We start from the raw sequence: 24,303 nt of genomic DNA on the forward strand, positions 1-24,303 counted from the left end.
TGGGTTAGGCCGGATTAATCCAAGGGTTAGGCTCTGGAACACAGTGCCTGAGAGTGTGCGGGAGGATGAATTAATTCAGGTGTGAGGGTCTGGAACACAGTGCTTTAGAGATTGGGATTGGCTGGATTATTCCAGGGGTTAGGATCTGGAACAAAGTGCCTGAGAGCGTGGGATAGACAAGATTAATTCAAGGATTTAAGGTCTGGAACACAGTGCCTGAGAGAGTGGGATAGGCCGGATTAATCCAGGGGTTAGAATCTGGAACACAGTGTCTGAGTGCGTAGGATAGGCTGAAATAATCCAGGGTTAAGGATCTGTTAAACAGTGTCTGAGGGTGTGGGTTTGGCTGGATTAATCGAAGGCGTCGGGTCTGGAACACAGTGCCTGAGTGTGTGGGATTGGTTGGATTGATCCAGGTGTTAGGGTCTGGAACACAGCGTCTGAGAGTGTGGGATAGGCTGGATTAATCCAGGGGTTAGGGTTTGGAACACAGTGTCTGAGAATGTGGGTTAGGCCAGATTCATCCAGGGGTTAGGCTCTGGAACACAGTGCCTGAGAGTGTGGGTGAGGCTGGATTAATCCAGGGACTAGGGTCTGGAACACAATGCTTGAGAATGTGGGATAGGCCTGATTAATCCACGGGTTAGGTTTTGGAACACACTGCCTGAGAGTGTGGGAGAGGCTGGATTAATCCAGGGGTTAGAGTGTGGAACACAGTGCTTGAGAGTGTGGGATAGGCCGGATTAATCCACAGTTAGCGTCTGGAACACAGTGCCTGAGAGTGTGCGATAGGCCGGATTAATCCAGGGGTTAGTGTCTGGAACACAGTGTCTGTGGCTGTGGGTTTGGCTGGATTAATCCAGGAGTTAGGGTCTGGAATACAGTGCCTGAGAGTGTGGGATAGGGTCGAATAATCCAGTTGTTAGTGTCTGGAATACAGTGCCTGAGAGTGTGGGATAGGACGGATTAATCCAGGGGTTAGGGTCTGGAACACAGTGCCTGAGAGTGTGGGATTGGCTGGATTAATCCAGGTGTTAGGGTCTGGAACACAGTGTCGAGTTTGTGAGATAGGCCGGATTAATCCAGGGGTTAGGGTCTGGAACACAGTGTCGAGTTTGTGAGATAGGCCGGATTAATCCAGGGGTTAGGGTCTGGAACACAGTACCTGAGAGTCAGGGATACGCTGGAATAATCCAGGGGTTAGGGTATGGAACAGCGTGCCTGAGAGTGTGGGAAAGGCTGGATTAATCCAGGGGTTAGGGTCTGGAACACAGTGCCTGAGAGTCAGCGATAGGCTGGATTAATCCAGGGGTTAGGGTATGGAACGCAGTGCCTGAGATTGTGGGGTAGGCCGGATTAATCCAGGGGTTAGGGTATGGAACGCAGTGCCTGAGAGTGTGGGGTAGGCCGGATTAATCCAGGGGTTACGTTCTGGAACACAGTGTCTGAGAGTGTGGGTTAGGCCAGTTCAATCCAGGTGTTAGGGACTGGAACACAGTGTCTTAGAGTGTGGGGGAGGCTGAATTAATCCAGGGGTTAGGGTCTGGAACACAGTGCCTGAGAGTCTGGGGTAGCCAGGTCAATCCAGGTGTTAAGGTCTGGAACACAGTGTCCGAGAGTGTCTGATAGGCTGGATTAATCCAGGGATTCGGTCTGGAACACAGTGCCCGAGAGTCAGGGATAGGCTGGATTAATCCAGGTGTTAGGGTCTGGAACACATTGCCTGAGAGTGTGGGGAGGCTGAATTAATCCAGGGGTTAGGGTCAGGAACACAGTGCCTGAGAGTGTGGGTGAGGCCGGGTTAATCCAGCGGTTAGGGTGTGGTGCACAGTGCTTGAGAATGTGGGATAGGCTGGATTAATCCATGGGTTAGGTTTTGGAACACACTGCCTGAGAGTGTGGGGGAGGCTGGATTAATACAGGGTTGAGGGTGTGGAACAAAGTCCCTGAGAGTGTGGGATATGCCGGATTAAGCTAGGGATTAGGGTGTGGAATACAGTGCCTGAGAGTGTGGGATAGGCCGGATTAATCCAGGGGTTACGTTCTGGAACACAGTGCCTGAGAGTGTGGGATAGGCCGGATTAATCCAGGGGTTAGTGTCTGGAACACAGTGTCTGATAGTATGGGATAGGGCAGATTAATCCATGGGTTTTGGTCTGGAATACAGTTTCTGAGAGTGTGGGATAGGCCAGATTAATGCAGGGTTTAGGGTCTGAAACCGAATGGCTGAGAGTCAGGGATAGGCCAGATTAAACTAGGGGTTATAGCCTGGAACACAGTGCCTGAGAGAGTGGGATAGGCCGGACTAATCCAGGGGTTAGGGTCTGCAACACAGTGCCTGAGAGTGTGCGGGTGGCTGAATTAATTCAGGTATGAGTGTCTGGAACACAGTGCCTTAGAGATTGGGATAGGCCGGATTAATCCAGGGGTTAGCACCTGGAACACAGTGTCTGAGAATGTGGGTTAGGCCGGATTCATCCAGGGGTTAGGGTTTGGAACACAGTATCTGAGAGTTGGGATAGGCCAGATTAATCCAGGGGTTAGGGTCAGGAACGCAGAGTCTGAGAGTGTGGGTGAGGCCGGATTAATCCAGCGGTTAGGGTGTGGTACACAGTGCTTGAGAATGTGGGATAGGCCGGATTAATCCACGGGTTAGGTTTTGGAACACACTGCCTGAGAGTGTGTGGGAGGCTGGATTAATCCAGAGATTAGGGTGTGGAACAAAGTGCCTGAGAGTGTGCGATAAGGCGGATTAATCCAGGGGTTAGGGTCTGGAACACAGTGCCTGAGAGTGAGGGGTAGGCCCAGTTAATCCAGGGGTTAGAGTCTGGAACACAGTGTCTGAGAGTATGGGATAGGCTGGATAAATCCAGGGGTTACGTTCTGGAACACAGTGCCTGAGAGTGTGGGATAGGCCAGATTAATCCAGGGGTTACGTTCTGGAACACAGTGTCTGAGAGTATGGGATAGGACGGATTAATCCAGGCGTTAGTGTCTGGAACACAGTGTCTGAGAGTATGGGATAGGACGGATTAATCCAGGGTTAAGGGTCTGTAACACAGTGTCTGAGGGTGTGGGATTGGCTGGATTAATGCAGGGTTTAGAGTCTGAAATGGAGTGGCTGAGAGTCAGGGATAGGCCGGATTAATCCAGGAGTTATGGCCTGGAACACGGTGCCTGAGAGAGTGGGATAGGCCGGACTAATCCAGGGGTTAGGGTCTGGAACACAGTGTCTGAGAATGTGGGTTAGGCCGGATTAATCCAAGGGTTAGGGTCTGGAACACAGTGTCTGAGGATGTGGGTTAGGCCGGATTAATCCAAGGGTTAGGCTCTGGAACACAGTGCCTGAGAGTGTGCGGGAGGCTGAATTAATTCAGTTGTGAGGGTCTGGAACACAGTGCTTTAGAGATTGGGATTGGCTGGATTATTCCAGGGGTTAGGATCTGGAACAAAGTGCCTGAGAGCGTGGGATAGACCAGATTAATTCAAGGATTTAGGGTCTGGAACACAGTGCCTGAGAGAGTGGGATAGGCCGGATTAATCCAGGGGTTAGAATCTGGAACACAGTGTCTGAGTGCGTAGGATAGGCTGAAATAATCCAGGGTTAAGGATCTGTTAAACAGTGTCTGAGGGTGTGGGTTTGGCTGGATTAATCGAAGGCGTCGGGTCTGGAACACAGTGCCTGAGTGTGTGGGATTGGTTGGATTGATCCAGGTGTTAGGGTCTGGAACACAGCGTCTGAGAGTGTGGGATAGGCTGGATTAATCCAGGGGTTAGGGTTTGGAACACAGTGTCTGAGAATGTTGGTTAGGCCGGTTTAATCCAGGGGTTAGGCTCTGGAACACAGTGCCTGAGAGTGTGGGTGAGGCGGGATTAATCCAGGGGTTAGGGTCTGGAACACAGTGCTTGAGAATGTGGTATAGGCAGGATTAATCCACGGGTTAGGTTTTGGAACACACTGCCTGAGAGTGTGGGAGAGGCTGGATTAATCCAGGGGTTAGGGTCTGGAATACAGTGCTAGAGAATGTGGGATAGGCAGGATTAATCCACGGATTAGGTTTTGGAACACACTGCCTGAGGGTGTGGGAGAGGTTGGATTAATCCAGGGGTTAGAGTGTGGTACAAAGTGCCTGAGAGTGTGGGATAGGCCAGATTAATCCAGGGGTTAGGGTCTGCAACACAGTGCCTGAGAGTGTGGGTGAGGCCGGATTAATCCAGCGGTTAGGGTGTGGTACACAGTGCTTGAGAATGTGGGATAGGCCTGATTAATCCACGGGTTAGGTTTTGTAACACACTGCCTGAGTGTGTGTGGGAGGCTGGATTAATCCAGGGGTTAGGGTGTGGAACAAAGTGCCTGACAGTGTGCGATAGGCCGGATTAATCCAGGGGTTAGGGTCTGGAACACAGTGTCTGAGGGTGTGGGTTTGGCTGGATTAATCCAGGGGTTACGTTCTGGAACACAGTGCCTGAGAATGAGGGGTAGGCCCAGTTAATCCAGGGGTTAGAGTCTGGAACACAGTGTCTGAGAGTATGGGTTAGGCTGGATAAATCCAGGGGTTACGTTCTGGGACACAGTGCCTGAGAGTGTGAGGTAGGCCCAGTTAATCCAGGGGTTAGTGTCTGGAACACAGTGTCTGAGAGTATGGGATAGGACGGATTAATCCAGGGTTAAGGGTCTGTAACACAGTGTCTGAGGGTGTGGGTTTGGCTGGATTAAACGAAGGCTTTGGGTCTGGAACACAGTTCCTGAGTGTGTGGGATTGGCTGGATTAATGCAGGGTTTAGAGTCTGAAATGGAGTGGCTGAGAGTCAGGGATAGGCCGGATTAATCCAGGGTTTATGGCCTGGAACACGGTGCTTGAGAGAGTGGGATAGGCCGGATTTATCCAGGGGTTAGGGTCTGGAACACAGTGTCTGAGAATGTGGGTTAGGCCGGATTAATCCAAGGGTTAGGGTCTGGAACACAGTGTCTGAGGATGTGGGTTAGGCCGGATTAATCCAAGGGGTAGGCTCTGGAACAGTGCCTGAGAGTGTGCGGGAGGCTGAATTAATTCAGGTGTGAGGGTCTGGAACACAGAGCTTTAGAGATTGGGATTGGCTGGATTATTCCAGGGGATAGGATCTGGAACAAAGTGCCTGAGAGCGTGGGATAGACCAGATTAATTCAAGGATTTAGGGTCTGGAATACAGTGCCTGAGAGAGTGTGATAGGCCGGAATAATCCAGGTGTTAGGGTCTGGAATACAGTGCCTGAGAGTGTGGGATAGGGTGGATTAATCCAGGTGTTAGTGTCTGGAATACAGTGCCTGAGAGTGTTGGATAGGCCGGATTAATCCAGGGGTTAGGGTCTGGAACACAGTGCCTGAGAGTGTGGGATTGGCCGGATTAATCCAGGTGTTAGGGTCTGGAATACAGTGCCTGAGTGTGTGGGATAGGCCAGATTAATCCAGGGGTTAGTGTCTGGAACACAGTGTCTGAGAGTATGGAATAGGTCAGATTATTCCAGGGGTTTTGGTTTGTAATACAGTTTCTGAGAGTGTGGGTGAGGCCGGATTAATCCAGGAGTTAGGGTCTGGAACAGAGTGGCTGAGAGTCATGGATAGGCCAGATTAATCCAGGGGTTATGGCCAGGAACACAGTGCCTGAGAGAGTGGGATAGGCCGGATTAATCCAGGGGATAGGATCTGGAACACAGTGCCTGAGAGCGTGGGATAGGCCGGATTAATCCACGGATTATGTTCTGGAACACACTGCCTGAGAATGTGGGGGAGGCTGGATTAATCCAGGGGTTAGGGTGTGGAACAAAGTGCCTGAGAGAGTCGGATAGGCCGGATTAATCCAGGGGTTAGGGTCTGGAACACAGTGTTTGAGAATGTGGGATAGGCTGAAATAATCCAGGGTTAAGGGTCTGTAAAACGGTGTCTTAGGGTGTGGGTTTGGCTGGATTAATCCAGGTGTTAGAGTTTGGAACACGGTGACTGAGAGTGTGAGATAGGCCGTATTAATCCAGGGGTTAGGGTCTGGAACACAGTGCCTGGGTTTGTGAGATAGGCCGGATTAATCCAGGGGTTACGTTCTGGAACACAGTGCCTTAGTGTGTGGGATACGCCGAAATAATCCAGGGGTTAGGGTCTGCAACACAGTGTCTGAGAGTGTGGGATAGGCTGCATTAATCCAGGGGTTAGGGTCTGGAACACAGTGTCGGAGGGTGTGTGTTTGGATGGATTAATCGAGGGGTTAGGGTCTGGAACACAGTGCCTGAGAGTGTGGGATTGGCCGGATTAATCCAGGGGTTAGGGTCTGGAACACAGTGCCTGATAGTGTGGGATAGGCCAGATTAATCCAGGTATTAGGGTCTGGAACACAGTGCCTGAGAGATTGGGATAAACCGGATTAATCCAGGGGTTATGGCCTGGAACACAGTGCATGAGAGAGTGGGATAGGCCGGATTAATCCAAGTGTTTGGCTCTGGAACACAGTGTCTGAGAATGTGGGTTAGGCCTGATTAATCCAAGGGTTAGGGTCTGGAGCACAGTGCCTCAGAGTGTGGGGGAGGCCGGATTTATCCAGGGGTTAGTGTCTGGAACAGCGTGCCTGAGAGTGTGGGATAGGCTGGATTAATCCAGGGGTTAGGGTCTGGAACACGTGCCTGAGAGTCAGGGATACGCTGGATTAATCCAGGGGTTAGGGTATGGAACACAGTGCCTGAGAGTGTGGGGTAGACTGGATTAATCCAGGGGTTAGGGTCTGGAACAGCGTGCCTGAGAGTGTGGGAAAGGCTGGATTAATCCAGAGGTTAGGGTCCGGAACACAGTGCCTGAGAGTCAGGGATAGGCTGGATTAATCCAGGGTTTAGGGTATGGAACACAGTGCCTGAGAGTGTGGGATAGGCCGGATTAATCCAGGTGTTAGGGACTGGAACACAGTGTCTGAGAGTGTGGGGGAAGCTGAATTAATCCAGGGGTTAGGGTCTGGAACACAGTGCCTGAGAGTCTGGGGTAGCCAGGTCAATCCAGGTGTTAAGGTCTGCAACACAGTGTGTGAGAGTGTCTGATAGGCCTCATTTATCCAGGGATTCGGGTCTGGAACACAGTGCCCGAGAGTCAGGGATAGGCTGGATTAATCCAGGGGTTAGGGTCTGGAACACATTGCCTGAGAGTGTGGGATAGGCTGGATTAATCCAGGGGTTAGGGTCTGGAACACATTGCCTGAGAGTGTGGGGAGGCTCAATTAATCCAGGGGTTAGGGTCAGGAACACAGTGCCTGAGAGTGTGGGTGAGGCCGGATTAATCCAGCGGTTAGAGTGTGGTGCACAGTGCATGAGGAATGTGGGATAGGCTGGACTAATCCATGGGTTAGGTTTTGGAACACACTGCCTGAGAGTGTGGGGGAGGCTGGATTAATACAGGGGTTAGGGTGTGGAACAAAGTCCCTGAGAGTGTGGGATAGGCCGGATTAATCTAGGTGTTAGGGTCTGGAATACAGTGCCTGAGAGTGTGGGACAGGCCGGATTAATCCAGGGGTTACGTTCTGGAACACAGTGTCTGAGAGTGTGGGATTGGCCGGATTAATCCAGGGGTTAGTGTCTGGAACACAGTGTCTGATAGTATGGGATCGGGCAGATTAATCCAGGGGTTTTGGTCTGGAATACTGTTTCTGAGAGTGTGGGATAGGTCAGATTAATGCAGGGTTTAGGGTCTGAAACCGAATGGCTGAGAGTCAGGGATAGGCCTGATTAATCCAGGGGTTATAGCCTGGAACATAGTGCCTGAGAGAGTGGGATAGGCCGGACTAATCCAGTGGTTCGGGTCTGCAACACAGTGGCTGAGAGTGTGCGGGTGGCTGAATTAATTCAGGTATGAGGGTCTGGAACACAGTGCCTTAGAGATTGGGACAGGCCGGATTAATCCAGGGGTTAGAATCTGGAACACAGTGTCTGAGAATGTGGGTTAGGCCGGATTCATCCAGGGGTTAGGTTTTGGAACACAGTATCTGAGAGTTGGGATAGGCCGGATTAATCCAGGGGTTAGGGTCAGGAACGCAGTGCCTGAGAGTGTGGGTGAGGCCGGATTATTCCAGCGGTTAGGGTGTGGTACACAGTGCTTGAGAATGTAGGATAGGCCTGATTAATCCACGGGTTAGGTTTTGGAATACACTGCCTGAGAGTGTGTGGGAGGCTGGATTAATCCAGGGGTTAGGGTGTGGAACAAAGTGCCTGAGAGTGTGCGATAGGCCGGATTAATCCAGGGGTTAGGGTCTGCAACACAGTGTCTGAGGGTGTGGGTTTGGCTGGATTAATCCAGGGGTTACGTTCTGGAACATAGTGCCTGAGAGTGAGGGGTAGGCCCAGTTAATCCAGGGGTTAGAGTCTGGAACACAGTTTCTGAGAGTATGGGATAGGCTGGATAAATCCAGGGGTTACGTTCTGGAACACAGTGCCTGAGAGTGTGGGGTAGGCCCAGTTAATCCAGGGGTTAGTGTCTGGAACACAGTGTCTGAGAGTATGGGATAGGACGGATTAATCCAGGGTTAAGGGTCTGTAACACAGTGTCTGAGGGTGTGGGTTTGGCTGGATTAAACGAAGGCTTTTGGTCTGGAACACAGTGCTTGAGTGTGTGGGATTGGCTGGATTAATGCAGGGTTTAGAGTCTGAAATGGAGTGGCTGAGAGTCAGGGATAGGCCGGATTAATCCAGGGGATATGGCCTGGAACACGGTGCCTGAGAGAGTGGGATAGGCCGGACTTATCCAGGGGTTAGGGTGTGGAACACAGTGTCTGAGAATGTGGGTTAGGCCGGATTAATCCAAGGGTTAGGGCCTGGAACACAGTGTCTGAGGATGTGGGTTAGGCCGGATTAATCCAAGGGTTAGGCTCTGGAACACAGTGCCTGAGAGTGTGCGGGAGGCTGAATTAATTCAGGTGTGAGGGTCTGGAACGCAGAGCTTTAGAGATTGGGATTGGCTGGATTATTCCAGGGGTTAGGATCTGGAACAAAGTGCCTGAGAGCGTGGGATAGATCAGATTAATTCAAGGATTTAGGGTCTGGAACACAGTGTCTGAGAGAGTGGGATAGGCCAGATTAATCCAGGGGTTAGAATCTGGAACACAGTGTCTGAGTGCGTGGGATAGGCTGAAATAATCCAGGGTTAAGGATCTGTTAAACAGTGTCTGAGGGAGTGGGTTTGGCTGGATTAATCCAGGGGTTAGGGTCTGGAACACAGTGTCTGAGAGTGTGGGATAGGCTGGATTAATCCAGGGGTTAGGGTCTGGAACACAGTGTCTAAGGGTGTGGGTTTGGCTGGATTAATCCAGGGGTTACGTTCTGGAACACAGTGCCTGAGAGTGAGGGGTAGGCCCAGTTAATCCAGGGGTTAGAATCTGGAACACAGTGTCTGAGATTATGGGATAGGCTGGATAAATCCAGGGGTTACGTTCTGGAACACAGTGCCTGAGAGTGTGGGATAGGCCAGATTAATCCAGGGGTTACGTTCTGGAACACAGTGCCTGAGAGTGTGGTGTAGGCCCAGTTAATCCAGGGGTTAGTGTCTGGAACACAGTGTCTGAGAGTATGGGATAGGACGGATTAATCCAGGGTTAATGGTCTGTAACAAAGTGTCTGAGGGTGTGGGTTTGGCTGGATTAAACGAAGGCTTTGGGTCTGGAACACAGTGCCTGAGTGTGTGGGATTGGCTGGATTAATGCAGGGTTTAGAGTCTGAAATGGAGTGGCTGAGAGTCAGGGATAGGCCGGATTAATCCAGGCCTTATGGCCTGGAACACGGTGCTTGAGAGAGTGGGATAGGCCGGACTTATCCAGGGGTTAGGGTCTGGAACACAGTGTCTGAGAATGTGGGTTAGGCCGGATTAATCCAAGGGTTAGGGTCTGGAACACAGTGTCTGAGGATGTGGGTTAGGCCGGATTAATCCAAGGGTTAGGCTCTGGAACACAGTGCCTGAGAGTGTGCGGGAGGCTGAATTAATTCAGTTGTGAGGGTCTGGAACATAGTGCTTTAGAGATTGGGATTGGCTGGATTATTCCAGGGGTTAGGATCTGGAACAAAGTGCCTGAGAGCTTGGGATAGACCAGATTAATTCAAGGATTTAGGGTCTGGAATACAGTGCCTGAGAGAGTGGGATAGGCCGGATTAATCCAGGGGTTAGAATCTGGAACACAGTGTCTGAGTGCGTAGGATAGGCTGAAATAATCCAGGGTAAAGGATCTGTTAAACAGTGTCTGAGGGTGTGGGTTTGGCTGGATTAATCGAAGGCGTCGGGTCTGGAACACAGTGCCTGAGTGTGTGGGATTGGTTGGATTGATCCAGGTGTTAGGGTCTGGAACACAGTGTCTGAGAACGTGGGTTAGGCCGGATTCATCCAGGGGTTAGGGTTTGGAACACAGTGTCTGACAATGTGGGTTAGGCCGGTTTAATCCAGGGGTTAGGCTCTGGAATACCGTGCCTGAGAGTGTGGGTGAGGCCGGATTAATCCAGGAGTTAGGGTCTGGAACACAGTGCTTGAGAATGTGGGATAGGTAGGATTAATCCACGGGTTAGGTTTTGGAACACACTGCCTGAGAGTGTGGGAGAGGCTGGATTAATCCAGGGGTTAGGGTCTGCAACACAGTGCCTGAGAGTGTGCGATAGGCCGGATTAATCCAGGGGTTAGTGTCTGGAACACAGTGTCTGTGGCTGTGGGTTTGGCTGGATTAATCGAAGGCTTAGGGTCTGGAACACAGTGCCTGAGAGTATGGTATTGGCCGGATTAATCCAGGTGTTAGGGTCTGGAATACAGTGCCTGAGAGTGTGGGATAGGCCGGATTAATCCAGGTGTTAGGGTCTGGAATACAGTGCCTGAGAGTGTGGGATAGGGTGGATTAATCCAGGGGTTAGGGTCTGGAATACAGTGCCTGAGAGTGTGGGATAGGCCGGATTAATCCAGGGGTTAGGGTCTGGAACAAAGTGCCTGAGAGTGTGGGATTGGCCGGATTAATCCAGGTGTTAGGGTCTGGAATACCGTGCCTGAGTGTGTGGGATAGGCCAGATTAATCCAGGGGTTAGTGTCTGGAACACAGTGTCTGAGAGTATGGACTAGGGCAGATTAATCCAGGGGTTTTGGTCTGTAATACAGTTTCTGAGAGTGTGGGATAAACCAGATTAATGAAGGGTTTAGGGTCTGAAACAGAGTGGCTGAGAGTCAGGGATAGGCCAGATTAATCCAGGGGTTATGGCCAGGAACACAGTGCCTGAGAGAGTGGTATAGGCCGGATTAATCCAGGGGATAGGATCTGGAACACAGTGCCTGAGAGTGTGGGATAGGCCGGATTAATCCACGGGTTATGTTCTGGAACACACTGCCTGAGAATGTGGGGGAGGCTGGATTAATCCAGGGGTTAGGGTGTGGAATAAAGTGCCTGAGAGAGTGGTATAGGCCGGATTAATCCAGGGGTTAGGGTCTGGAACACAGTGTCTGAGAATGTGGGATAGGCTGACATAATCCAGGGTTAAGGGTCTGTAAAACAGTGTCTTCGGGTGTGGGTTTGGCTGGATTAATCCAGGTGTTAGAGTTTGGAACACGGGGACTGAGTGTGAGATAGGCCGTATTAATCCAGGGGTTAGGGTCTGGAACACAGTGCTTGAGTTTGTGAGATAGGCCGGATTAATCCAGGGGTTACGTTCTGGAACACAGTGCCTGAGTGCGTGGGATACGCCGGAATATTCCAGGGGTTAGGGTCTGGAACACAGTGTCTGAGAGTGCGGGATTGGCTGAATTAATCCAGGGTTTAGGGTCTGTAAAACAGTGTCTGACTGTGTGGGTTTGGATGGATTAATCGAGGGGTTAGGGTCTGGAACACAGTGCCTGAGAGTGTGGGATTGGCCGGTTTAATCCAGGGGTTAGGGTCTGGAACACCGTGCCTGATAGTGTGGGATAGGGCAGATTAATCCAGGTATTAGGGTCTGGAACACAGTGCCTGAGAGATTGGGATAAACCGGATTAATCCAGGGGTTAGAATCTGGAACACAGTGTCTGAGTGCGTGGGATAGGATGAAATAATCCAGGGCTAAGGGTCTGTTAAACAGTGTCTGAGGGTGTGGGTTTGGCTGGATTAATCCAGGGGTTAGGGTCTGGAACACAGTGTCTGAGAGTGTGGGATAGGCTGGATTAATCCAGGGGTTAGGGTCTGGAACACAGTGTCTGAGAGTGTGGGATAGGCCGGATTAATCCACGGGTTAGGTTTTGGAACACACTGCCTGAGAGTGTGGGTGAGGCCGGATTAATCCAGGGGTTAGGGTCTGGAACACAGTGCTTGAGAATGTGGGATAGGCCGGATTAATCCACGGGTTAGGTTTTGGAACACACTGCCTGAGATTATGAGGGAGGCTGGATTAATCCAGGGGTTAGGGTGTGGTACAAAGTGCCTGAGAGAGTGGGATAGGCCGGATTAATCCACGGTTAGTGTCTGGAACACAGTGCCTGCGAGTGTGGGTGAGGCTGGATTAATCCAGGTGTTAGTGTCTGGAACACAGTGCCTGCGAGTGTGGGTGAGGCCGGATTCATCCAGGGGTTAGGGTCTGGAACACAGTGTCTGAGAATGTCGGTTAGGCCGGATTCATCCAGGTGTTAGGGTTTGGAACACAGTGTCTGAGAGTGTGGGAGAGGCCGGATTCATCCAGGTGTTAGGGTTTGGAACACAGTGTCTGAGAGTGTGGGAGAGGCCGGCTTAAACCAGGGGTTTGGCTCTGGAACACAGTTCCTGAGAGTGTGCGGGAGGCTGAATTAATTCAGGTCTGAGGGTCTGGAACACAGTGCCTTAGAGATTGGGATAGACCGGATTAATCCAGGGGTTAGTATCTGGAACACAGTGCCTGAGAGTGTGGGATAGGCCGGATTAATCCACGGGTTATGTTCTGGATCACACTGCCTGAGATTGTGGGGGAGGCTGGATTAATCCAGGGGTTATGGCCTGGAACACAGTGCCAGAGAGTGTGGGATAGGCTGGATAAATCTAGGGGTTATGTTCTGGAACACACTGCCTGAGAATGTGGGATAGGCTGAAATAATCCAGCGTTAAAGGTCTGTAAAACAGTGTCTGAGTGTGTGGGGTAGGCCGGATTAATCCAGGGGTTAGTGTCTGGAACACAGTGCCTGAGAGAGTGGGAGAGGCCGGATTAATCCAGGGGTTAGTGTCTGGAACACAGTGCCTGAGAGTGTGGTGGAGGCTGGATTAATCCAGGGGTTAGGGTGTGGAACACAGTGTCTGAGAGTATGGAATAGGCCGGATTAATCCAGGTGTTAGGGTCTGGAACACAGTGTCTGAGGATGTGGGTTAGGCCGGATTAATCCAAAGGTTAGGCTCTGGAACACAGTGCCTGAGAGTGTGCGGGAGGCTGAAGTAATTCAGGTGTGAGGGTCTGGAACACAGGGCTTCAGAGATTGGGATCGGCTGGATTTATTCCAGGGGTTAGAATCTGGAACACAGTGTCTGAGTGCGTGGGATAGGATGAAATAATCCAGGGTTAAGGGTCTGTTAAACAGTGTCTGAGGGTGTGGGTTTGACTGGATTAATCCAGGGGTTAGGTTTTGGAACACAGTGCCTGAGAGTGTGAGGGAGGCTGGATTAATCCAGGGGTTAGGGTGTGGTACAAAGTGCCTGAGAGTGTGCGATAGGCCGGATTAATCCAGGGGTTAGTGTCTGCAACACAGTGTCTGTGGCTGTGGGTTTGGCTGGATTAATCAAAGGCTTAGTGTCTGGAACACAGTGCCTGAGAGTATTGGATTGGTCGGATTAATCCAGGGGTTAGGGTCTGCAACACAGTGCCTGAGAGTGTGCGGGTGGCTGAATTAATTCAGGTATGAGGGTCTGGAACACAGTGCCTTAGAGATTGGAATAGGCCGGATTAATCCAGGGGTTAGCACCTGGAACACAGTGCCTGAGAGTGTGGGATAGGCTGGATTAATCCACGGGTTATGTTCTGGAACACAGTGCCTGAGAATGTGGGATAGGCTGGATTAATCCAGGGGTTAGGGTGTGGAACAAAGTGCCTGAGAGCGTGGGATAGACCAGATTAATTCAAGGATTTAGGGTCTGGAAAACAGTGCCTGAGAGTGTGGGATAGGCTGGATTAATTCAGGGGTTAGGGTCTGGAACACAGTGTCTGAGAATGTGGGTTAGGCCGGATTCATCCAGGGGTTAGGATCTGGAACACAGTGTCTGAGAGTATGGGTGAGGCCGGATTCATCCAGGGGTTAGGGTGTGGAACACAATGTCTGAGAATGTCGGTTCGGCCGGATTCATCCAGGTGTTAGGGTTTGGAACACAGTGTCTGAGAGTGTGGGATAGGTCGGATTAATCCAGGAGTTAGGATCTGGAATACAGTGCCTGACAGTGTGGGATTGGCCGGATTAATCCAGGTGTTAGGGTCTGGAACACAGTGCCTGAGTGCGTGGATAGGCCAGAATAATCCATGGGTTAGTGTCTCGAACACAGTGACTGACAGTGTGGGATAGGCCGGATTAATCCAGAGTTTAGGGTCTGGAACACAGTGCCTGAGTGCGTGGGATAGGCCGGAATAATCCAGGGGTTAGGGTCTGGAACACAGTGTCTGAGACTGTGGGATAGGCCGGGTCAATCCAGGGGTTAGTGCCTGGAATACAGTGCCTGAGGGTGTGGGTTTGGCTGGATTAATCGAAGGCTTAGGGTCTGGAACAAAGTGCCTGACAGTGGGGGATTGGCTGGATTAATCCAGGTGTTAGGGTCTGGAATACAGTGCCTGAGAGTCTGGGATAGGCCGGATTAATCCAGGGGTTACGTTCTGGAACACTGTGCCTGAGAGTGTGGGATAGGCTGGATTAATCCAGGTGTTAGTGTCTGGAACACAGTGTCTGAGAGTATGGGATAGGGTGGATTCATCCAGGGGTTTTGGGTCTGGAGTACAGTTTCTGAGAGTGTGGGATAGGCCAGATTAATGCAGGGTTTAGGGTCTGAAACAGAGTGGCTGAGAGTCAGGGATCGGCCAGATTAATACAGGGGTTATGGCCTGGAACACAGTGCCTGAGAGAGTGGGATAGGCCAGATTAATCCAGGGTTTACATAGAACATAGAAGAATACAGCGCAGTACAGGCCCTTGGGCCCTCGATGTTGCGCCGATCCAAGCCCACCTAACCTATACTAACCCACTATCCTCCATATACCTATCCAATGCCCGCTTAAATACCCATAAAGAGGGAGAGTCCACCACTGCTACTGGCAGGGCATTCCATGAATTTACGACTCGCTCAGTGAAGAACCTACCCCTAACTTCAGTCCTATATCTACCCCCCCCCTTAATTTCAAGCTATGCCCCCTTGTAATACCCGACTCCATACGCGGGAAAAGGTTCACACTGTCAACCTTATCTAACCCCCTAATCATCTTGTACACCTCAATCATGTCACCCCTAAACCTTCTTTTCTCTAATGAAAACAGCCCCAAGTGTCTCAGTCTTTCCTCATGCGATCTTCCTTCCATACCAGGCAACATCCTGGTAAACCTCCTCTGCAGCCGTTCCAGTGCCTCCACATCCTTCCTATAGTATGGCGACCAAAACTGCACACAATATTCCAGATGCGGCCGCACCAGAGTCTTATACAACTGCATCATGACCTCAGGACTCCGGAACTCAATTCCTCTACCAATAAAAGCCAGTACGCCATATGCCTTCCTCACCGCACTATTTACCTGGGTGGCAACTTTCAGAGATCTGTGTACATGGACACCAAGATCCCTCTGCTCATCCACACTACCAAGTATCCGACCATTAGCCCAGTACCCCATCTTTTTGTTATTCTTCCCAAAGTGAATCACCTCACACTTAGCTACATTGAATTCCATTTGCCACCTTTCTGCCCAGCTCTGCAGCTTCTCTATATCCTGCTGTAACCTGCCACATCCTTCCTCACTGTCAACAACTCCTCCGACTTTCGTATCATCTGCAAACTTGCTCACCCAACCTTCTAACCCCTCTTCCAGGTCATTTATAAAAATGACAAACAGCAATGGTCCCAAAACAGATCCTTGCGGAACACCGCTAGTGACGGCACTCCATGAAGAAACTTTGCCATCAACTACTACCCTCTGTCTTCTTCCATCCAGCCAATTCCTAATCCAAACCTCCAACTCACCCTCAATGCCATATCTCCGTATTTTCTGCAGTAGCCTACCATGGGGAACCTTATCAAACGCCTTACTAAAATCCATATATACCACATCTACCGCTTTCCCCTCATCAACCTCCTTCGTCACCTTTTCAAAGAATTCAATAAGGTTTGTGAGGCATGACCTGCCCTTCACAAAACCATGCTGACTATCCTTGATCACATTATTCCTATCCAGATGTGCATAAATCCTATCCCTTACAATTCTCTCTAAGACTTTGCCCACAACAGAAGTGAGACTCACCGGCCTATAGTTACTAGGGTTATCCCTACTCCCCTTTTTGAACAAGGGAACCACATTTGCTATCCTCCAGTCTTCTGGCACGACTCCTGTAGACAAAGAGGACATAAAAATCAAGGCCAATGGCTCTGCAATCTCCTCCCTTGCTTCCCAGAGAATCCTAGGATAAATGCCATCAGGCCCAGGGGACTTATCTATTTTCACCTTTTCCAGGATTTCCAACACCTCTTCTCTACATACCTCAAAGCCATCCATTCTACTTATTTGTGTCTCAGTATTCACATCGACGACAATGCCCTGTTCCTGAGTAAATACTGAAGAAAAGTATTCATTCAGTGTCTCCCCAATCTCTTCCGCCTCCACACGCAACTTCCCACTACTATCCTTGACTGGACCTATTCCTACCCTAGTCATTCTTTTATTCCTAACATACCTATTGAAAGCCTTAGGGTTTTCCCTAATCCTACCGACTAAGGACCTTTCATGTCCCCTCCTTGCTGCTCTTAGCTCTCTCTTCAGGTCCTTCCTGGCTACCCTATAACTCTCAATCGCCCCAATTGAACCTTCACGTCTCATCTTGAGATAGGCCGCCCTCTTCCATTTAACAAGGGATTCCAATTCCTTATTAAACCACGGCTCCCTCGCACGACCCTTTCCTCCCTGCCTGACAGGTACATAATTATCAAGGACACTCAATAGTTGCTCCTTGAACAAGCTCCACATATCATTTACACTCTTGCCTTGGAGTCGACTTTTCCAAGCCACACATCCTAAGTCATGCCTCACCGCATCATAATTTCCCTGACCCCAGCTATATCTCTTGCCCTGTAGTACACACTTATCCCTCTCCATCACGAGAGTAAAAATCACCGAATTGTGGTCACTGTCCCCAAAGTGCTCACCTACCTCTAATTCTAACACCTGGCCTGGTTCGTTACCCAGAACCAAATCCAGTATGGCCTCACCTCTTGTTGGCCTGTCTACATATTGTGGCAGGAAACTCTCCTGCACACATTGAACAAACACTGACCCATCTAACGAACTTGAGCTATAGCTTTCCCAATCAATATCAGGAAAGTTAAAGTCCCCCATAACAACCACCCTATTACTGTCACTCATCTCCTGAATCACCTTCCCTATCCTTTCTTCAATGATTCTAGGACTATTAGGAGGCCTGTAAAAGACTCCTAACAGGGTGACCTCACCTTTCCTATTCCTAACCTCAGCCCAAACTACCTCAGATGGCAAGTCCTCATCCATCGTCCTTTCCACCACTGTGATACTATCTTTGACAAGCAATGCCACACCTCCCCCTCTTTTACCCCCACCTCTGACCCTACTAAAACATTTAAATCCAGGAACCTGCAACAGCCAATCCTGTCCCTGTTCTACCCATGTCTCCGTAATAGCCACAACATCGAAGTCCCAGGTACCAACCCACGCTGCAAGTTCACCTTCCTTATTTCGTATACTTCTTGCATTGAAGTATACACACTTCAAGCCACTTTCCTGTTTACAGGCACCCTCCTTGGAAATTGATGCCATGTTCCTAACCTCCCTACACTCCAGGCCCTGCACCCTGAAGCTACAATCTGGGTTCCCATGCCCCTGCAGAGTTAGTTTAACCCCCCCCCCCCCCCCCAAGAGCACTAGCAAACCTCCCCCCAAGGATACTGGTGCCCCTCAGGTTCAAGTGTAGACCATCCTGTTTATAGAGGTCCCACCGTCCCCAGAAAGAACCCCAGTTATCCAAAAACCGGAATCCCTCCCTCCTGCACCATCCCTGTAGCCACGCATTTAAGTGTTCTCTTTCCCTATTCCTCGACTCTCTATCACGTGGCACGGGTAACAAACCAGAGACAACAACTCTGTTCGTTCTAACTATGAGCTTCCAACCTTGCTCCCTGAAAGCCTGTCTAACATCCTCGGCACTCCTCCTACCTATGTCGTTGGTGCCAATATGGACCACGACTTCGGGCTGCTCCCCCTCCCCCTCCAGGACCCGGAAAACACGATCAGAGACATCACGTACCCTTGCACCTGGGAGGCAACATACCAAACGTGAGTCTCTCTCGTTCCCACAAAACCGCCTATCTGTGCCACGAACTATCGAGTCCCCAATTACTACTGCTCTGCTCTTCTTCACCCTTCCCTTCTGAGTAACGGGGACAGGCTCCGTGCCAGAGACCTGAGCCCCGTTACTTACCCCTGGTAAGTCATCCCCCCCACAAGTATCCAAAACGGTATACTTGTTCTTGAGGGGAACGGCCGCAAGGGGGTCCCTGCACTGGCTGCTTCCTCCCAGTCCCCCTCACTGTCACCCATCTATCTGCCATCTTTGGAGTTACTACTTCCCTATAACTCTGACCTATGACCCGCTCTGCCTCCCGAATGATCCGAAGTTCATCCAACTCCAGCTCCAGTTCCCTAACACGGTCTTGGAGGAGCTGGAGATGGGTGCACTTCCTGCAAGTGTAATCGGCAGGGACGTCGATGGCATCCCTCACCTCATACATGTTGCAGGAGGAACATTGCACTGCCTTCACTGCCATCCCTCTAAAGCTAACATTTATTTTAAAAAAAAACTGGGTCTAAAGAATACAACAAGCAAAATTCAGCACTTACCTACTTACCACAACAGGTGTTATTATTAGGTTAGAGGAGGAGGGCGGGTGGGAGGCACTACAGTGTAGTGCCTCGGGTTCCTCTCCTTCGCGCTTTTAAAGGGGGAAAAAACCTACCCAGGTAAGCTTACACTACTGCTTCCGGGTCTCGGCTGCCCCTCTGGTCGTCGTCACTTCCCCCTGGTGCTCCCGCTCTTTCTGTGAAGAGAGAGTGAAAGAAAAAAAAAACACCGCTGCCCGCTACCGGTAAGCACTTTTAAAACCAAACGGTCTTACCTTCGCTGGTGCTCGCACTGGAAATACTGCTGCTCGCACGGTGTGTAAAACAGTGTCTGAGGGTGTGGGTTTGGCTGGATTAATAGAAGGCTTAGGGTCTGGAATACTGTGCCTGAGAGTGTGGGATAGGCCGGATTAATCCAGGGGTTAGGCTCTGGAACACAGTGCCTGAGAGTGTGGGGGAGGCCGGATTAATACAGGGATTAGGGTCTGGAACACACTGCCTGAGAGTGTAGCGGAGGCTGGATTAATCCAGGGGTTAGGGTGTGGAACAAAGTGCCTGAGAGTGTAGGATTGGCCGGATTAATCCACGGTTAGGGTCTGGAACACAGTGCCTGAGAGTGTGCCATAGGCCGGATTAATCCAGGGGTTCGTGTCTGTTACACAATGTCTGAGGGTGTGGATTTGGCTGGATTAATCGAAGGTTTAGGGTCTGGAACACAATGCCTGATAGTGTGGGATTGGCCGGATTCATCCAGGTGTTAGGGTCTGGAATAGAGTGCCTGAGAGTGTGGGGTAGGCCCAGTTAATCCAGGGGTTAGTGTCTGGAACACAGTGTCTGAGAGTATGGAATAGGGCAGATTAATCCAGGGGTTTTGGGTCTGGAATACAGTGTCTGAGAGTGTGGGATAGGCCAGATTAATACAGGGTTTAGGGTCTGAAAGTGAGTGCCTCAGATTCATGGATAGGCCAGATTAATCCAGGGGTTATGGCCTGGAACACAGTGCCTAAAAGAGTGGGATAGGCCGGATTAATCCAGGGGTTAGGGTCTGGAACACAGTGTCTGAGAATGTGAGTTAGGCCGGATTAATCCAGGGGTTAGGCTCTGGAACACAGTTTCTGAGAGATTGGGAGAGGCCGGATTCATCCAGGGATTATGTCTGGAACACAGTGCCTGAGGGTGTGGGTTTGGCTGGATTAATCGAAGGCTTAGGGTCTGAAATACAGTGCCTGAGAGTGTGGGATTGGCCGGATTAATCCAGGTGTTTGGGTCTGGAATACAGCGTCTGAGAATGTGGGTTCGGACGGATTAATCCAGGTGTTAGGATCTGCAACACAGTGTCTGAGAGTGTGGGATAGGCCGGATTCATCCAGGGGATAGGCTCTCGAACACATTGCCTGAGAGTGTGGAGGAGGCCGGATTTATCCAGGGGTTAGGGTCTGGAACACAGTGTCTGAGAGTGTGGGATTGGTCGTGTCAATCCAGGGATTATGTCTGGAACACAGTGCCTGAGTGTTTGGTGGTGGTTGGTATAATGCTCGGGTTAGTGTCTGGAACACAGTGTCTGAGAGTGTGGGGAGGCCAGATTAATACAGGGGTTAGGGTCTGGAACACAGTGTCTGAGAATGTGGGTTAGGCTGGATTAAACCAGGGGTTAGGTCCTGGAACACCGTGTCTGAGAGTGTGGGTTGGCCAGATTAATCCAGGGGTTAGGGTCTGGAACACAGTGTCTGAGAGTGCATGATAGGCCGGGTCAATCCAGAGTTTATTGTCGGGAATACAGTGTTTGAGAGAATGGTGATGGTCGGTTTAATACAGGGATTAGTGTCTGGAACAATGTCTGAGAGTGTGGGATAGGCCGAATTAATCCAGGGTTCACGGTCTGTGAAACAGTGTCTGAGGGTGTAGGTTTGGCTGGGTTAATCCAGTGGTTCGTTTCTAGAACACTGTGTCTGAGACTGTGGTATAGGCCGGATTAATCCATGGGGTTAGGGTCTGGAACACAGTGCCTGAGAGCGTGGGGTAGGCCCGGTCAATCCAGGGGTTAGTGTCTGGAACACAGTGCCTGAGAGTGTGGGATAGGCCGGAATAATCCAGGGGTTAGAGTCTGGAACACAGTGCCTTAGAGATTGGGATAGGCTGGATTAATCCAGGGGTTAGTGTCTGGAAAACAGTGCCTGAGAATGTGGGATAGGCCGGATTCATCCAGGGATTATGCCTGGAACACAGTGCCTGAGAGTGTGGGGAGGCCGGATTAATCCAGGGGTTAGGGTCTGGAACGCAGTGCCTGAGAGTGCGGGATAGGGCGGATTAATCCAGCGGTTTTGGTCTGGAATACAGTTTCTGAGAGTATGGGATGGGCAAGATTAATGCAGGGTTTAGGGTCTGAAAGAGAGTGCCTGAGAGTCAGGGATAGGCCAGATTAATCCAGGGGTTATGGCCTGGAAAACAGTGCCTGAGTGAGTGGGATAGGCCGGATTAATCCAGGGGTTAGGGTCTGGAACACAGTGGTTGAGACTGTGAGATAGGTGTAAATAATCCAGGGGTTAGGGTCTGGAACACTGTGCCTGAGAGTGTGGGATAGGTGTGAATAATCCAGGGGTTAGGGTCTGGAATACAGTGCCTGAGAGTACGGGATAGGCCGGATCAATCCAGGGGTTAGGCTCTGGAACACAGTGCCTGAGAGTGTGTGGGAGTCCGGATTTATCCAGGGGTTAGGGTCGGGAACACAGCGTCTGAGAATGTGGGTTCGGCCGGATTAATCCAGATGTTAGGGTCTGGAACACAGTGTCTGAGAGTATGGGATAGGCCGGATTAATCCAGTGGTACGGTTCTGGAACACAGTGTCTGAGAGTGTGCGATAGGCCGGGTCAATCCAGGGTTTATTGTTGGGAATACAGTGTCTGAGTGTATGGAGGTGGTCGGTTTAATACAGGGATTAGTGGCTGGAACCCAGTGTCAGAGAGAGTCGGATAGGCCGGATTAATCCAGAGGTTAGGGTCTGGAACACAATACCTGAGAGTGTGGGAGAGGTGGGAATAATCCGGGGGTTAGAATCTGTAACACAGTGTGTGAGAGCCTTCAGGAGACCGAGTCAATCCAGGGTTAAGGGTCTGGAACACAGTTCCTGAGAATTTGGGATAGGCTGGATTAATCCAGGAGTTAGAGTCTGGAACACAGTGCCTGAGATTGTGGGATCGGCCGAATTAATCCAGGGTTATTGTCCGGAATACAGTGCCTGAGAGAGTGGGATAGGCCGGAATTATCCAGGGGTTAGGATCTGGAACACAGTGCCTGAGAGTGTGCGGGAGGCCGAATTAATTCAGGTGTTAGGGTCTGGAAAACAGTGCCTGAGAGTGTGAGATATTGCAGATTCATTCAAGGATTATGTCTGGAACACAGTGCCAGAGAGTATGGTGGTGGTCGAAGTTCTGCCGGGGTTAGTGTCTGGAACACAGTGTCTGAGATTGAGGGGAGGCCGGATTAATCCAGGGGTTAGGGTCTGGAACACAGTGCCTGAGAATGTGGGTTAGGCCGGATAAACCCAGGGATTAGGGTCTGGAACACAGTGCCTTACAGTGTGGGATTGGCCGGATTAATCCAGATGTTAGGGTCTGGAATACAGTGCCTGAGAATGTGGGATCGGCCGGATTAATCCACGGGTTAAGTTTTGGTACACACTGCCTGAGAGTGTGGGGAAGGCTGGATTAATCCAGGGGTTAGGGTGTGGAACAAAGTGCCTGAGAGTGTGGGATAGGCCGGATTAATCCACGGGTTAGGGTCTGGAACACAGTGCTTGAGAGTGTGCGATAGGCGGATTAATCCAGGGGTTCGTGTCTGGAACACAGTGTCTGAGGGTGTGGGTTTGGCTGGATTAATCGAAGGTTTAGGGTCTGGAACACAGTGCCTGACAGTGTGGGATTGGCCGGATTAATCCAGGTGTTAGGGTCTGGAATACAGTGCCTGAGAGTGTGGGGTAGGCCAGATTAATACAGGGTTTAGGGTCTGAAACAGAGTGGCTGAGAGTCAGGGACAGGCCAGATTAATCCAAGGGTTATGGCCTGGAACACAGTGCGTGAGAGAGTGGGATAGGCCAGATTAATCCAGAGGTTAGAGTCTGGAACACAGTGTCTGAGACTGTGGGATAGGCTGAATTAATCCAGGTGTTAGGGTCTGTAACACAGTGCCTGAGAGTGTGGGGTAGGCCAGGTCAATCCAGGTTTGAGGGTCTGGAATAAATTGTCTGAGAGTGTGGGACAGACTGGATTAATCCAGGGGTTAGGGTCTGGAACAGAATGCCTGAGAGTGTGGGTAGGCCAGGTCAATCCAGGTGTTAGTGTCTGGAATATAGTGCCTGAGAGTATGGGATAGGCCGGATCAATCCATGGGTTAGGGTCTGTAAAACAGTGTCTGAGAGTGTGGGATAGGCCGGATTAATCGAGGGTTTAGGGTCTGGAAAACAGTGTCTGAGTTTGTGAGATAGGCCGGATTAATCCAGGGAATAGGGTCTGTAACACAGTGCCTGAGAGTGTGGGACAGACTGGATTAATCCAGGGGTTAGGGTCTGGAACAGAATGCCTGAGAGTGTGGGTAGGCCAGGTCAATCCAGGTGTTAGTGTCTGGAATATAGTGCCTGAGAGTATGGGATAGGCCGGATCAATCCATGGGTTAGGGTCTGTAAAACAGTGTCTGAGAGTGTGGGATAGGCCGGATTAGTCGAGGGTTTAGGGTCTGGAAAACAGTGTCTGAGTTTGTGAGATAGGCCGGATTAATCCAGGGAATAGGGTCTGGAACACAGTGCCTGAGAGTGTGGGATAGGCTGGATTAATCCAGGGGTTAGGGTCTGGAACACAGTGCCTGAGAGTGTGGGATAGGCCGGGTTAATGCAGGGGTTAGTGTCTGGAACACAGTGCCTGCGAGTGTGGGATACGCTGGATTAATCCAAGGGTTAGGGTCTGGAACACAGTGCCTGAGAGTGTGGGATAGGCCGGATTAATCCAGTAGTTCATTTCTGGAACAGTGTCTGAGAGTGTGGTATAGGCCGGATTAATCCAGGGGTTAGTTTCTGGAAAACAGTGCCTGAGAATGTGGAATAGGCAGGTTCATCCAGGGATTGTGTCTGGAAAACAGTACCTGAGAGTGTGGGGAGGCCGGATTAATCCAGGGATTATGTCTGGAACACAGTGCCTGAGAGTGTGGGGAGGCCGGATTAATCCAGGGGTTAGTGTCTGGAACGCTGTGCCTGAGAGT

The sequence above is a fragment of the Chiloscyllium plagiosum genome, unplaced genomic scaffold, assembly GCF_037043375.1.
Source record: "Chiloscyllium plagiosum isolate Xiang-an unplaced genomic scaffold, Cpla_swu_hap1 HiC_scaffold_29, whole genome shotgun sequence".
In the NCBI taxonomy this organism is placed as follows: domain Eukaryota; kingdom Metazoa; phylum Chordata; class Chondrichthyes; order Orectolobiformes; family Hemiscylliidae; genus Chiloscyllium; species Chiloscyllium plagiosum.